This window comes from Dendrobates tinctorius, unplaced genomic scaffold (genome assembly GCF_039654945.1).
Source record: "Dendrobates tinctorius isolate UK_male_01 unplaced genomic scaffold, ASM3965494v1 ptg000102l, whole genome shotgun sequence".
NCBI classification, from domain to species: domain Eukaryota; kingdom Metazoa; phylum Chordata; class Amphibia; order Anura; family Dendrobatidae; genus Dendrobates; species Dendrobates tinctorius.
In genome coordinates, this window is record NW_027361770.1 from 32,884,123 (window position 1) to 32,896,573 (window position 12,451).

Genomic DNA, 12,451 nt, shown 5'->3' on the forward strand with positions numbered 1-12,451 from the left:
CCGCAAATGGTTCGAGAATTTGGTCAGGGCTATTTCTGCAATGATGTTGTCACATTCTTTATAGTCTAACAGACTATGCAAAATACCTAAATCTTAAAATACCTCAATTTGGATTTTTTCAAACTTTGAGCGACGAGCGGCACGGGTTAACGTCGTTTGAGCGAGCTCAAATTTTGGCTATCTCAATATCTGGAAAGGGGAATCGTTTTGTGGGGTCCAGACGAACAAGATTCTGACATTTTTTTCCCCCCATATGAGATCCGGTCACCCTAGTGTGTATACACACACAGTATATACATACTATATATATACATACACACACACAAACACACAGTACAGACCAAAAGTTTGGACACACCTTCTCAATCAAAATGTTTTCTTTATTTTCATGACTATGAAAATTGTAGATTCACTCTGAAGGCATCAAAACTATGAATTAACACATGTGGAATTATATAATTAACATAAAAGTGTGAATCAACTGAAAATACTGTATGTCTTATACTCTAGGTTCTTCAAAGTAGCCACCTTTTGCTTTGATTTCTGCTTTGCACACTCTTGGCATTCTCTTGATGAGCTTCAAGAGGTAGTCACTGGAAATGGTTTTCACTTCACAGGTGTGCCCAGTCAGGTTTAATAAGTGGGATTTCTTGCCTTATAAATAAGGTTGGGACCATCAGTTGTGTTGTGCAGAAGTCTGGTGGATACACAGCTGATAGTCCTACTGAATAGACTGTTAGAATTTGTATTATGGCAAGGAAAAAGCAGCTAAGTAAAGAAAAACGAGTGGCCATCATTACTTTAAGAAATGAAGGTCAGTCAGTCCGAAAAATTGGGAAAACTTTGAAAGTGTCCTCAAGTGCAGTGGCAAAAACCATCAAGTGCTACAAAGAAACTGGCTCACATGAGGACCGGCCCAGGAAAGGAAAACCAAGAGTCACCTCTGCTGCGGAGGAGAAGTTCATCCGAGTCACCAGCCTCAGAAATCGCAGGTTAACAGCAGCTCAGATTAGAGACCAGGTCAATGCCACACAGAGTTCTAGCAGCAGACACATCTCTACAACAACTGTTAAGAGGTGACTTTGTGCAGCAGGCCTTCATGGTAAAATAGCTGCTAGGAAACCACTGCTAAAGACAGGCAACAAGCAGAAGAGACTTGTTTGGGCCAAAGAACACAAGGAATGGACATTAGACCAGTGGAAATCTGTGCTTTGGTCTGATGAGTCCAAATTTGAGATCTTTGGTTCCAACCACCATGTCTTTGTGCGACGCAGAAAGGTGAACGGATGGACTCTACATGCCTGGTTCCCACCGTGAAGCATGGAGGAGGAGGTGTGATGGTGTGGGGGTGCTTTGCTGGTGACACTGTTGGGGATTTATTCAAAATTGAAGGCATACTGAACCAGCATGGCTACCACAGCATCTTGCAGCGACATGCTATTCCATCCGGTTTGTGTTTAGTTGGACCATCATTTATTTTTCATCATGACAATGACCTCAAACACACCTCCAGGCTGTGTAAGGGCTATTTGACCAAGAAGGAGAGTGATGGGGTGCTACGCCAGATGACCTGGCCTCCACAGACACCAGACCTGAACCCAATCGAGATAGTTTGGGGTGAGATGGACCGCAGAGTGAAGGCAAAAGGGCCAACAGGTGCTAAGCATCTCTGGGAACTCCTTCAAGACTGTTGGAAGACCATTTCCAGTGACTACCTCTTGAAGCTCATCAAGAGAATGCCAAGAGTGTGCAAAGCAGTAATCAAAGCAAAAGGTGGCTACTTTGAAGAACCTAGAATATAAGACATATTTTCAGTTGTTTCACACTTTTTTGTTAATTATATAATTCCACATGTGTTAATTCATTGTTTTGATGCCTTCAGAATGAATCTACAATTTTCATAGTCATGAAAATAAAGAAAACTCTTTGAATGAGAAGGTGTGTCCAAACTTGTCTGTACCGTATGTATGTAATCGATATTACAGTGTATTACATATTTACAATTTACATTTTTTTTTGTGTTCTAAAGTTGTATTCCAATAAATAGATATTATGTTCTATCTAAATATCTTGATTATTGGATCATAGAAATGATCCACTCCTGTGTCTCCATTCAATGTCAGCAAGCAGTTAATCCTGAATGCTACAGTCATATGTAAAAGTTTGGGCACCCCTATTAATGTTAACCTTTTTTCTTTATTACAATTTTGGTTTCTGCAACAGGTATTTCAGTTTCATATATCTAATAACTGATGGACTCAGTTATATTTCTGGATTCAAATGAGGTTTATTGTACTAACAGAAAATGTGCAATCTGCATTTAAACAAAATTTGACAGGTGCAAAATTATGGGCACCCTTATCATTTTCTTGATTTGAACACTCCTAACTACTTTTTACTGACTTCCTGAAGGACTAAATTGGTTTTGTAACCTCATTGAGCTTTGAACTTCATAGCCAGGTGTATCAAATCATGAGAAAAGGTATTTAAAGTGGCCACTTGCAAGTAGTTCTCCTATTTGATTCTCCTATGAAGAGTGGCATCATGGGCTCCTCAAAACAACTCTCAAATGATCTGAAAACAAAGATTATTCAACATAGCTTTTCAGGGGAAGGATACAAAAAGTTGTCTCAGAGATTTAACCAGTCAGTTTCCACTGTGAGGAACATAGTAAGGAAATGGAAGAACACAGGTACAGTTCTTGTTAAGCCCAGAAGTGGCAGGCCAAGAAAAATATCAGAAAGGCAGAGAAGAAGAATGGTGAGAAGAGTCAAGGACAATCCACAGACCACCTCCAAAGACCTGCAGCATCATCTTGCTGCAGATGGTGTCACTGTGCATCGGTCAACAATACAGCGCATGCATAACGCCTTTTTGTATGACCAAACAACTCAATCTTTGTTTCATCAGTTCACAGGACCTTCTTCCAAAATGTAACTGGCTTGTCCAAATGTGCTTTTGCATACCTCAGGCGACTCTGTTTGTGGCGTGCTTGCAGAAACGGCTTCTTTCGCATCACTCTCCCATACAGCTTCTCCTTGTGCAAAGTGCGCTGTATTGTTGACCGATGCACAGTGACACCATCTGCAGCAAGATGATGCTGCAGGTCTTTGGAGGTGGTCTGTGGATTGTCCTTGACTGTTCTCACCATTCTTCTTCTCTGCCTTTCTGATATTTTTCTTGGCCTGCCACTTCTGGGCTTAACAAGAACTGTACCTGTGTTCTTCCATTTCCTTACTAGGTTCCTCACAGTGGAAACTGACTGGTTAAATCTCTGAGACAACTTTTTGTATCCTTCCCCTGAAAAGCTATGTTGAATAATCTTTGTTTTCAGATCATTTGAGAGTTGTTTTGAGGAGCCCATGATGCCACTCTTCATAGGAGAATCAAATAGGAGAACTACTTGCAAGTGGCCACTTTAAATACCTTTTCTCATGATTTGATACACCTGGCTATGAAGTTCAAAGCTCAATGAGGTTACAAAGCCAATTTAGTGCTTCAGGAAGTCAGTAAAAAGTAGTTAGGAGTGTTCAAATCAAGAAAATGATAAGGGTGCCCATACTTTTGCACCGGTCAAATTTTGTTTAAATGCAGATTGCACATTTTCTGTTAGTACAATAAACCTCATTTGAATCCAGAAATATAACTGAGTCCATCAGTTATTAGATATATGAAACTGAAATACCTGTTGCAAAAACCAAAATTGTTATAAAGAAAAAAGGTTAACATTAATAGGGGTGCCCAAACTTTTACATATGACTGTATCTATGTGTTTTCAACTATGCAAGCATATATCTGGTATATAGTTTTTTTTTCATCTTACTCTGCTTGTCCCCTTATGTTGTGAGGTCAAGAAACTTTTCAAAGTGCTTTATGATCCATGTAGTGCTGGACATGTGTTTATTTGACCACAACACTTTATTGGGTCCTGGTGTCTCAATTTAGTGTGATTGATTAACGAGAAGAGAGAGAGAGCCAAAAAAAAAAAAAAAAATCTTAGCCTTAACCTCCTATATATTCAGACCTAGCTAAGTGGAGCATTTATGCAGGGGTGGCATTTATGCACATGTAATCGAAGTACATGTATCAAAGTACTACTGGCAGTTATAACATGGTAGTTAGACAGGGCAGGAGACAGGTAAGACATTTATATACATCTACTCCCTGTACATTAGGAGTACAACAAATATATACCATATGCATGTGTGTAATTTTTATTCTGGCCGTTGCATTCACACACATCCACCATCTACAGTCCATCCATATCGGCCCCTCGCTCCTTTCCTATGTATAGCACTCACGCTCTTTTCACATTGCTAAATTGCACAGATCCGGTCAGTCCCACCATTCAACATCAGAGACGCTCTCACAAATCACTTAACCATCTGCTCACTCTTTCTATCCTCCTTCTCCTAGTCGCAGGAGACATTGCTCCCAACCCTGGTCCCCCTTGTTATAGAAAGTCAAACCCCCCGATTGCTACACTCAGAAACCCCTCTAATCTTATTAATATTCCCTGCATGCCATCTGTCTCTCTTAATTGTGCACTTTGGAATTCTCGCTCAGTGTGTAACAAGCTCTCCTTCATTCATGACTTCTTCCTTTCTAATTCTCTTAACCTCCTGGCTCTTACTGAAACCTGGATCCAGCAGTCAGACACTACCACTGCTGCTGCTCTTTCATACGGGGGGCTACACTTCTCTCATACCCCAAGATCAGACAATAGAGCAGGTGGAGGCGTTGGTCTGCTCCTATCACCAAAATGTACCTTTCAGGTTATCCCTCAACTAACCTCACTAGTCTTCCCTTCTTTTGAGGTCCATGCCGTCAGACACTACACCCCCTTCTCCATGCGAGTGGCGGTGGTGTATCGTCCTCCCGACCCCTCCCATCAGTTCCTGGATCATTTTGCCACTTGGCTTCCACATTTTCTCTCCTGTGACATCCCTACCCTCATCATGGGAGATTTCAACATCCCCATTGCTCTTCTCCTCTCATCATCTGCTACTCACCTTTTATCTCTAACCTCCTCATTTGGCCTTTCGCAGCTTACTAATTCTCCAACACATGAAGACGGTAACTCCCTCGACTTGGTCTTCTCTCGGCTTTGTGCAGTGGATGATTTTGCAAACTCCCCTCTCCCGCTCTCTGACCACAATCTTCTTTCATTCTCTATCAAGAATTGCCAGGCTGCTCAGGTCACCCCCACTGTCCAGACTTATAGAAACATATAGGCCATTAACACCCAGAAACTTTTGAAGAACTTACAGTCTTCATTGGCCCCTATCTCCTCCCTCTCATGTCCTGATTCTGCATTGAAGCATTACAATGAAACACTTCAAAGTGCCCTGGATGAATTTGCACCCCCTATAAATAGAACACCACAACGCAGACGGCGACAACCCTGGCACACGGTGCAAACACGTTTCCTGCAGCGGTGCTCCAGGTGCGCCGAACGTCTGTGGAGAAAATCCAATCTACATGAAGATTTCATCCATTTTAAGTTTATGCTTAGAACATACAACACTGCCTTTCACCTCTCCAAACAAACCTATTTCAACACCCTCATCACCTCACTGTCCAATAACCCGAAACGTCTCTTTGACACTTTTCATTCTCTACTCAACCCAAGAGTACAGGCCCCAGCCACGGAGCTCCGAGCTGACGATCTGGCCAATTACTTCAAAGAAAAAACTGACCAGATTCGACAGGAAATTATCTCCCAATCACCTCATACCATGCACTGTCCTCCCTCCCCCACTGCATCTAGCTCACTCTCTGATTTTGAACCAGTCACAGAAGAAGAAGTAAGCAGGCTCCTTGCATCTTCTCGCCCAACCACTTGCACCAGTGACCCATTTCCGTCACATCTCCTCCAGTCCCTTTCCCCTGCTGTCACCCCTCACCTAACTAAAATATTTAACCTCTCTCTCTCTTCTGGTATTTTTCCCTCCTCATTTAAGCATGCCATCATACATCCACTAATTAAAAAACCATCCCTCGACCAAAACTGTGCCGCTAACTATAGACCTGTCTCTAATCTTCCCTTCGTCTCTAAACTCCTGGAACGCCTGGTCCACTCCCGTCTTATCCGCTATCTCTCAGAAAACTCTGTTCTCGACCCTCTCCAATCCGGTTTCCGCTCTTTACACTCCACTGAAACTGCCCTCACTAAAGTCTCTAATGATCTGCTAACAGCTAAATCAAATGGTCATTACTCCATGCTAATTCTCTTGGATCTCTCTGCAGCATTCGACACTGTGGATCATCAGCTCCTCCTCACTATGCTCCGTTCCATTGGCCTCAAGGACACCGTTCTCTCCTGGTTCTCCTCCTATCTCTCCGACCGCTCCTTTACTGTATCTTTTGCCGGTTCCTTCTCCTCTCACCTTCCCCTTACTGTTGGGGTCCCCCAAGGATCGGTTCTAGGCCCCCTCCTCTTCTCCTTGTACACTGCCCCTATTGGTCAAACAATCAGTAGATTTGGTTTCCAGTACCATCTCTATGCTGATGACACCCAATTATACGCTTCTTCTCCTGACATCACGCCAGCCTTTCTAGAAAACACTGGCGATTGTCTAAACGCTGTGTCGAATATCATGTCCTCACTATATCTGAAACTGAACCTGTCAAAGACTGAACTCCTGGTGTTTCCTCCCTCTACTAATGTACCTATACCCGACATTGCTATTTCTGTGGGTGGTTCCACTATTACTCCCCAGCGACAGGCCCGCTGTCTTGGGGTCATACTTGATTCCAAGCTTTCCTTTGCCCCCCACATTCGATCACTGGCTCGCTCTTGTCATCTGCACCTCAAAAACATTTCTAGAATTCGACCTTTTCTTACTTTTGAGTCTGCAAAAACTCTTACTGTTTCTCTTATTCATTCTCATCTCGACTATTGTAACTCTCTTCTAATCGGTCTCCCTCTTACCAAAATCTCCCCTCTCCAATCTGTCTTGAATGCTGCAGCCAGGATCATATTCCTCAATCGTTACACCGATGCCTCTACCTTGTGCCAGTCATTACACTGGCTACCCATCCACTCCAGAATTCAGTATAAACTTATTACCCTCACCCACAAAGCCCTCCATGGTTCAGCACCACCCTACATCTCCTCCCTTGTTTCAGTATACCACCCTACCCGCACCCTCCGTTCTGCTGATGACCTGAGGTTAGAATCCTCATTAGGCTAGTTTCACATTAGCGTTTTTTTGCGCAGCGCATCGGGCGCATAAAAAACGCAAAGAAAAACGCAAAACAAACGCGCGTTTTTTTAACGTCATGCGCACGCTGATGTGTAAAAAAAAACGCAGCGTTGTTTGCGTTTTACATGCGTTTTTTGCATGCGTTGGCGTTTTTTATGCGCATGCGTTTTTAAGTGTGACGTTTTTTCCATTGTCTAGAGAACATTCTAGACTTGTTTAACTCAAAAACGCATGCGCAAAAAAACGCAAGCGTGCGCAAGACCATGCGCACGCATGCGTTCCCATAGGCTCCAATGTGGTGTTTTTGCGCATTCCGTGCGCAAGCGTGCGCATGCGTTTTTTTGACGAGACAGGGCGGAACCAAAAATGCAACATGTTGCGTCTGGCGCGCCTGGCGCAAAAGACAAAAAAACGCATGCGCACGAAAACGCAAGTATGCGCAAGACCATGCGCACGTCATGTTAAGTATAGGTGCGCAGTGCGCATGCGCACGGGTGCGCACGATGCGCTGCGCACAAAAGCGCTAATGTGAAACCAGCCTTAGTCAGAACCTCCCACTCCCGTCTCCAAGACTTTACACGTGCTGCGCCAATTCTTTGGAATGCACTTCCCAGGTCAATACGATTAGTCCCCAATCCCCACAATTTTAAGCGTGCCCTGAAAACGCATTTATTCAGACTGGCCTATCGCCTCAACACATTAACCTAATCTATCCCTGTGTGGCACAGCCAAAAGTTTTACCATAACCAGATTTCCCGCATCATGTTCCCACATGCTTTATGCATCCATTAGCCCTCTGCGTCTGTACTGTTACACACTTAACATTATGGCTGGTCCATACAATCAGGGCAACTGTTACCACCCACCTTTCGTGTCTACCTCTTTCCTCATAGACTGTAAGCTTGCGAGCAGGGCCCTCATTCCTCTTGGTATTTGTTATAATCTACTGTATGTGATTATTGTTATGCTGTAATGTCTATTGTCTGTACAAATCCCCTCTGAAATGTAAAGTGCTGCGGAATATGTCGGCGCTATAAAAATAAAATGTATTATTATTATGATTAAATGTCTGATGTTCACATTGTACTTCAATAAATTTTTCACTTAAATATAAGCAATATATGTGGGAGTCGGAGTCGGTGTAAGGGAAATTGAGGAGTCGGAGTCGCAGGTTTGGCTTACCGACTCCACAGCCCTGATTTATCTTCAGTGACCTAAATTATGTGGTTAGAAAAGAAAGATTCTCATGTGGAGAGAAATTCCAGCGTCTGATGCAGCAATTCTACTATCCATCCCACCATGTGTCTATGACATGATACATACAAGTGTGTCGAGACAGTCAGCCGGGTGATAGGCCCCAATGATCAAACTGTACCATCTGATGTTTCTGTGCACTGAGTGTATCTTACCAAGATGAAATACACAAGTAAAAGCACAGCATGTCAGACTCTGCGCCTCAGAGGAAAATAAATTAGGAGCAGATTTAGAAACTAAACCATAGAACTTCAGGTGGACGCCCCACAAAACAGAATCTGCAGTGTTTTATATATGGCTTATTCTGAGACAAGCGGCTGAGTGTTGTAGAGTGGAGCTCCATCCACAAGGCTGCACCCGAGCCCATGACAAATAGTGTCCGAGCTTACAGCATACATCTGGAAAAAGTGACATTCCCAGGGCGGCCCATTGCCTCAAAGCGTTCTTTGTACAGAGGAGCTCCTCGCCTTGATTACTCATAAGTAACTGACCAATACATGACTAGTGTGCGAGTGGAGAGAGCGAGTGAAAACCAGAAATAACGGCAGAGATAATCCAGTTCTACTTCTAAATAGAGCTCCAGCAACACACTAGTATGTTACAGCCACGCATAGACATAACCTGCCCTGTTCTTCTCATATAACACTATTCTACAACAGAAAGCGAAGATATCATTTAGGTAATAGAGCAGGTACTCAGTGTTCCCATGTTTGCTTATGTACGCAGATGACAGGTGAATAAAGAGATGACAGATCCTGCAAATGGTATTAGGCTGTGTGCACACTCTGCGGATTTAGGTGCGGATTTATCCGCGCGGATTTTGTAAAATCCACAGGTGAAACCGCAGGTCAAAAGACCTGCGGATTGCTCTGCGGTTTTGCATCTCCTCAATGGAGGAGATGGCAAACCGCAGTGGAATCCGCAGAAAGAATTGACATGTCAATTCTTTCTGCGGATTGAAAACCGCAGATAATCCGCGCGGAAAATTCCGCACCGTCTGCTTTGCGGTTTTTGATTCCCATAGGGAATCATAGTACTGTACACCGCAGCAAAAACTGCTGCGGGTCCGCAGCGGCCAAAACCGCTGCGGAACCGCAGCAAAATCCGCAGCGTGTGCACAGAGCCTTAGGGTCACCATCCTTCACATCTCTGATGGAGCTTCCGTCAGCTGTGACAGCACAAGTAGCACTGCACACACCACTAGTCTTGTCACACCGACAGGCGGCACTACAGGACTTCTTATAATCAATAGCTGGTGTCAGGCACCACAGTGATGTATATCTGCCATGCTCGTTTGTGGGTGCGTCAGCAGTGTAGTTTAGTTCCAGGTGCAACTGGCACACATTGCCTGATTGGCATCCACACTGGGTTACCGTTGGTCCAAAGCTGCTGTATATTCCTGCTTAAAAGGGGTTTTCACAAGAACAAAGTACATTTTAATTAACAGATCGTTGAATAATAAGTTCCATAACTGGATGTGGTTAAATAAAATGTTCCTGTGCTGAGATAATCATATAAATGTGCCCCTGCTGTGTACTGTGTAATGGCCGAGTCTGACAGTACAGGAACATGGTCTGATCATACCACAGCTCCTGGGCAGGGAAGGACGGGAGTATACAGACATTACAGTATGGGATCATGGCTTCCACTTTCTGAAAGGAAAAACCATTTCACTAAAAAAAATGATTTATCTCACAGAATGAATCATCTGTGATTCCCTGCTCTATTGTCTGTATACTCTCTTGCTTCCTCCCCTGCCCAGGAGCTGCGATATGATCAGACCATGTCCCTGTACAGTCAGACACAGCCATTACACAGTGCACAGCAGGGGCACATTTATAAGATTATCTCAGCAAAGGAACATTTTATTTTTAAACACACCCAATTGTGGAAATTATTCATCAAAGATCTATTAATTAAAACATATTTTGTGTGTGGGAAACACCTTTACATAAGGGTTTTCCAAGACTTTGTATAAAAATTACATAATGTGCCTAAGCATTAACAGGCAGGCATTTGCTAACTACCTGCCTGTTGTTCTCGGCGCTGTTCTTCGCCAGCAGAGTAGTCACAAACCGCTCCTGCCAACGATTCAGCAGCTTCTGCTGACGTCTCATCACGACAACAGAGCGGCAGCTTCATTTCTGCTCTGTTGTCAGGAAGTGACGGCCGACGTCATGCTGATAGGCAGCGGGAGGCCGGCTGTGAAACTGGGGGAGAAGAGCTGCTCTGTTGACTGGTGGTAAATGAATCGCCGGCAGGAGTGGTCAGTGACAGCTCTCTGGAGCCGAAGAATGGCGCCGAGCACAGCTGGGAGGTAATTAGAAACTACCTTCCTGTAAGTGCTTAGGCACGGTTTTTCCCCCTCAAAGTTCTGGATATCCCCTTTAAGACTGTTGCTCCCAACATTAACATTAATATAAACTATACAAAAAGAAACAAACAAAAAAAAACAACACACTGGCACTGTACCTGTTACTGATACAGTGCCTTAGAAAATGACAATGTGCATGCAAGTGAGGGGCCTTCAGGCCGGGACCCTCAGAGTGGCCAAAAGCTCAGTGCATTGCTAATCTCCCCACTTCTGAGTGGCAGCACACACTTGCCAAAGCGAGCACTGCCTAAACTCTGCCAATGTGTTTGTCTTTGGACAGTGCCTGGGCTGCACATGCACACGTTGGCACGTTCTCTCCCCTGGCTCTCTGCTGATCCCGCTCACCACACCGATACACCTGGATACTCTGGGAAGCCTGCACTGTCAATCAAGACGCAGGGAAAGCTTCATGCAAAATTAAGGGCATAACTGCGCACCAAACCTCTGGCCACATCGAGGGTGCAAAGAAGGCCCCTCATTGGCATAAGGATTAAAAGTTAAGTTTTCTTAAGCACTGTACCAGTACTGGTTACAGAACAGGATGGCTCTTTTAAAAAGCATTTTGTGGGCGATAGACTCCCTTTATTGAAAAAAAGGGTTCAAAAATAAATAAATCCTTTTTTGTAAGAAAAGAAGTGTTACTGTGAGAATAAAAAGAAAAGGCTGTAAATATCTTAAATAAAAGGATAAAGGTTCCTTATTTCTCCAAACTGCCCACTGCTACTCCAGACATTTCTGCTGGAAGCGATGGCGTCTCACCCGTCAGTCAGCGGAATGACTGGGACAGGATCCTTTAATGTTTTAGGTAAACATTTGGGAGTTAGGTATTCTGATAATCTGAATATTCCCTGAGAGAAGTTTAGTAGTGCCGCGGCTCTAGGTGAACAGCATGGAATCAATTGGAAAAAACGACACGTGGTGTACTAATCACAGACTGCTGCTTTTTACAGGAAAAACTCAGATGAAGCTCAGTAATGTCGGTTTTCGGCACCAGGTCCCCAACAGGATTTACAAGAGCAGTTTCTTTTCAGGTGACTGCCCATGAGTAAGTCACAAACTATTCTATAGGATACATTTGCACCTCCCATTTTTAGTAGAATGTCCCCCTTCCCCAGTAAGATAGGGGTAAAATACCATATGATGCCACTCTGCTTTTTCCTATTTTATAATCGCTATCATGTCACCAACTGTACGCGGCAACTATCAAGAATATAATACTTCATTATAGAAAACGCTTGAGTGAAAAATCGATCTAAATTTATGGCCATTGGGTATCTTCCTCCTGATCAATTTGTTGTCAAGTATGATCAGTCAGTAGTTACAGACCAGCAGAACTGATTGCAGGAAGGTGCTTCCAAGCCCGCCGCTGTCACACACTGATGAGCGGTGACGTTCTGCACACCAGAAATCTCACTGAAGTCCTGGAATGAGGTTTCTGGGGAACAAAGGAGCGCTGCGGCGCTTGTCAGACGCTCCAGACTCAGAAGTGTGCACCTCCTCATTACTCAGGAGCACCTGACTCCACCACGTCCCCTTGATGGATGGGGCTATAGTGTTACAGGACCCCCAGTGCACACAGCTTCCCCACCCCTAGGAAAGATGCACAACCCTTATC

At 43.9% G+C, this 12,451-nt stretch overlaps 1 protein-coding gene across 1 annotated transcript in view; it reads right to left on the reverse strand.

The window, feature by feature from the left end:
• PDCD6 (programmed cell death 6) overlaps positions 1 to 12,451 on the reverse strand; it is a 55,452-nt gene that overhangs the window by 42,315 nt on the left and 686 nt on the right. The window lies entirely within an intron of this gene.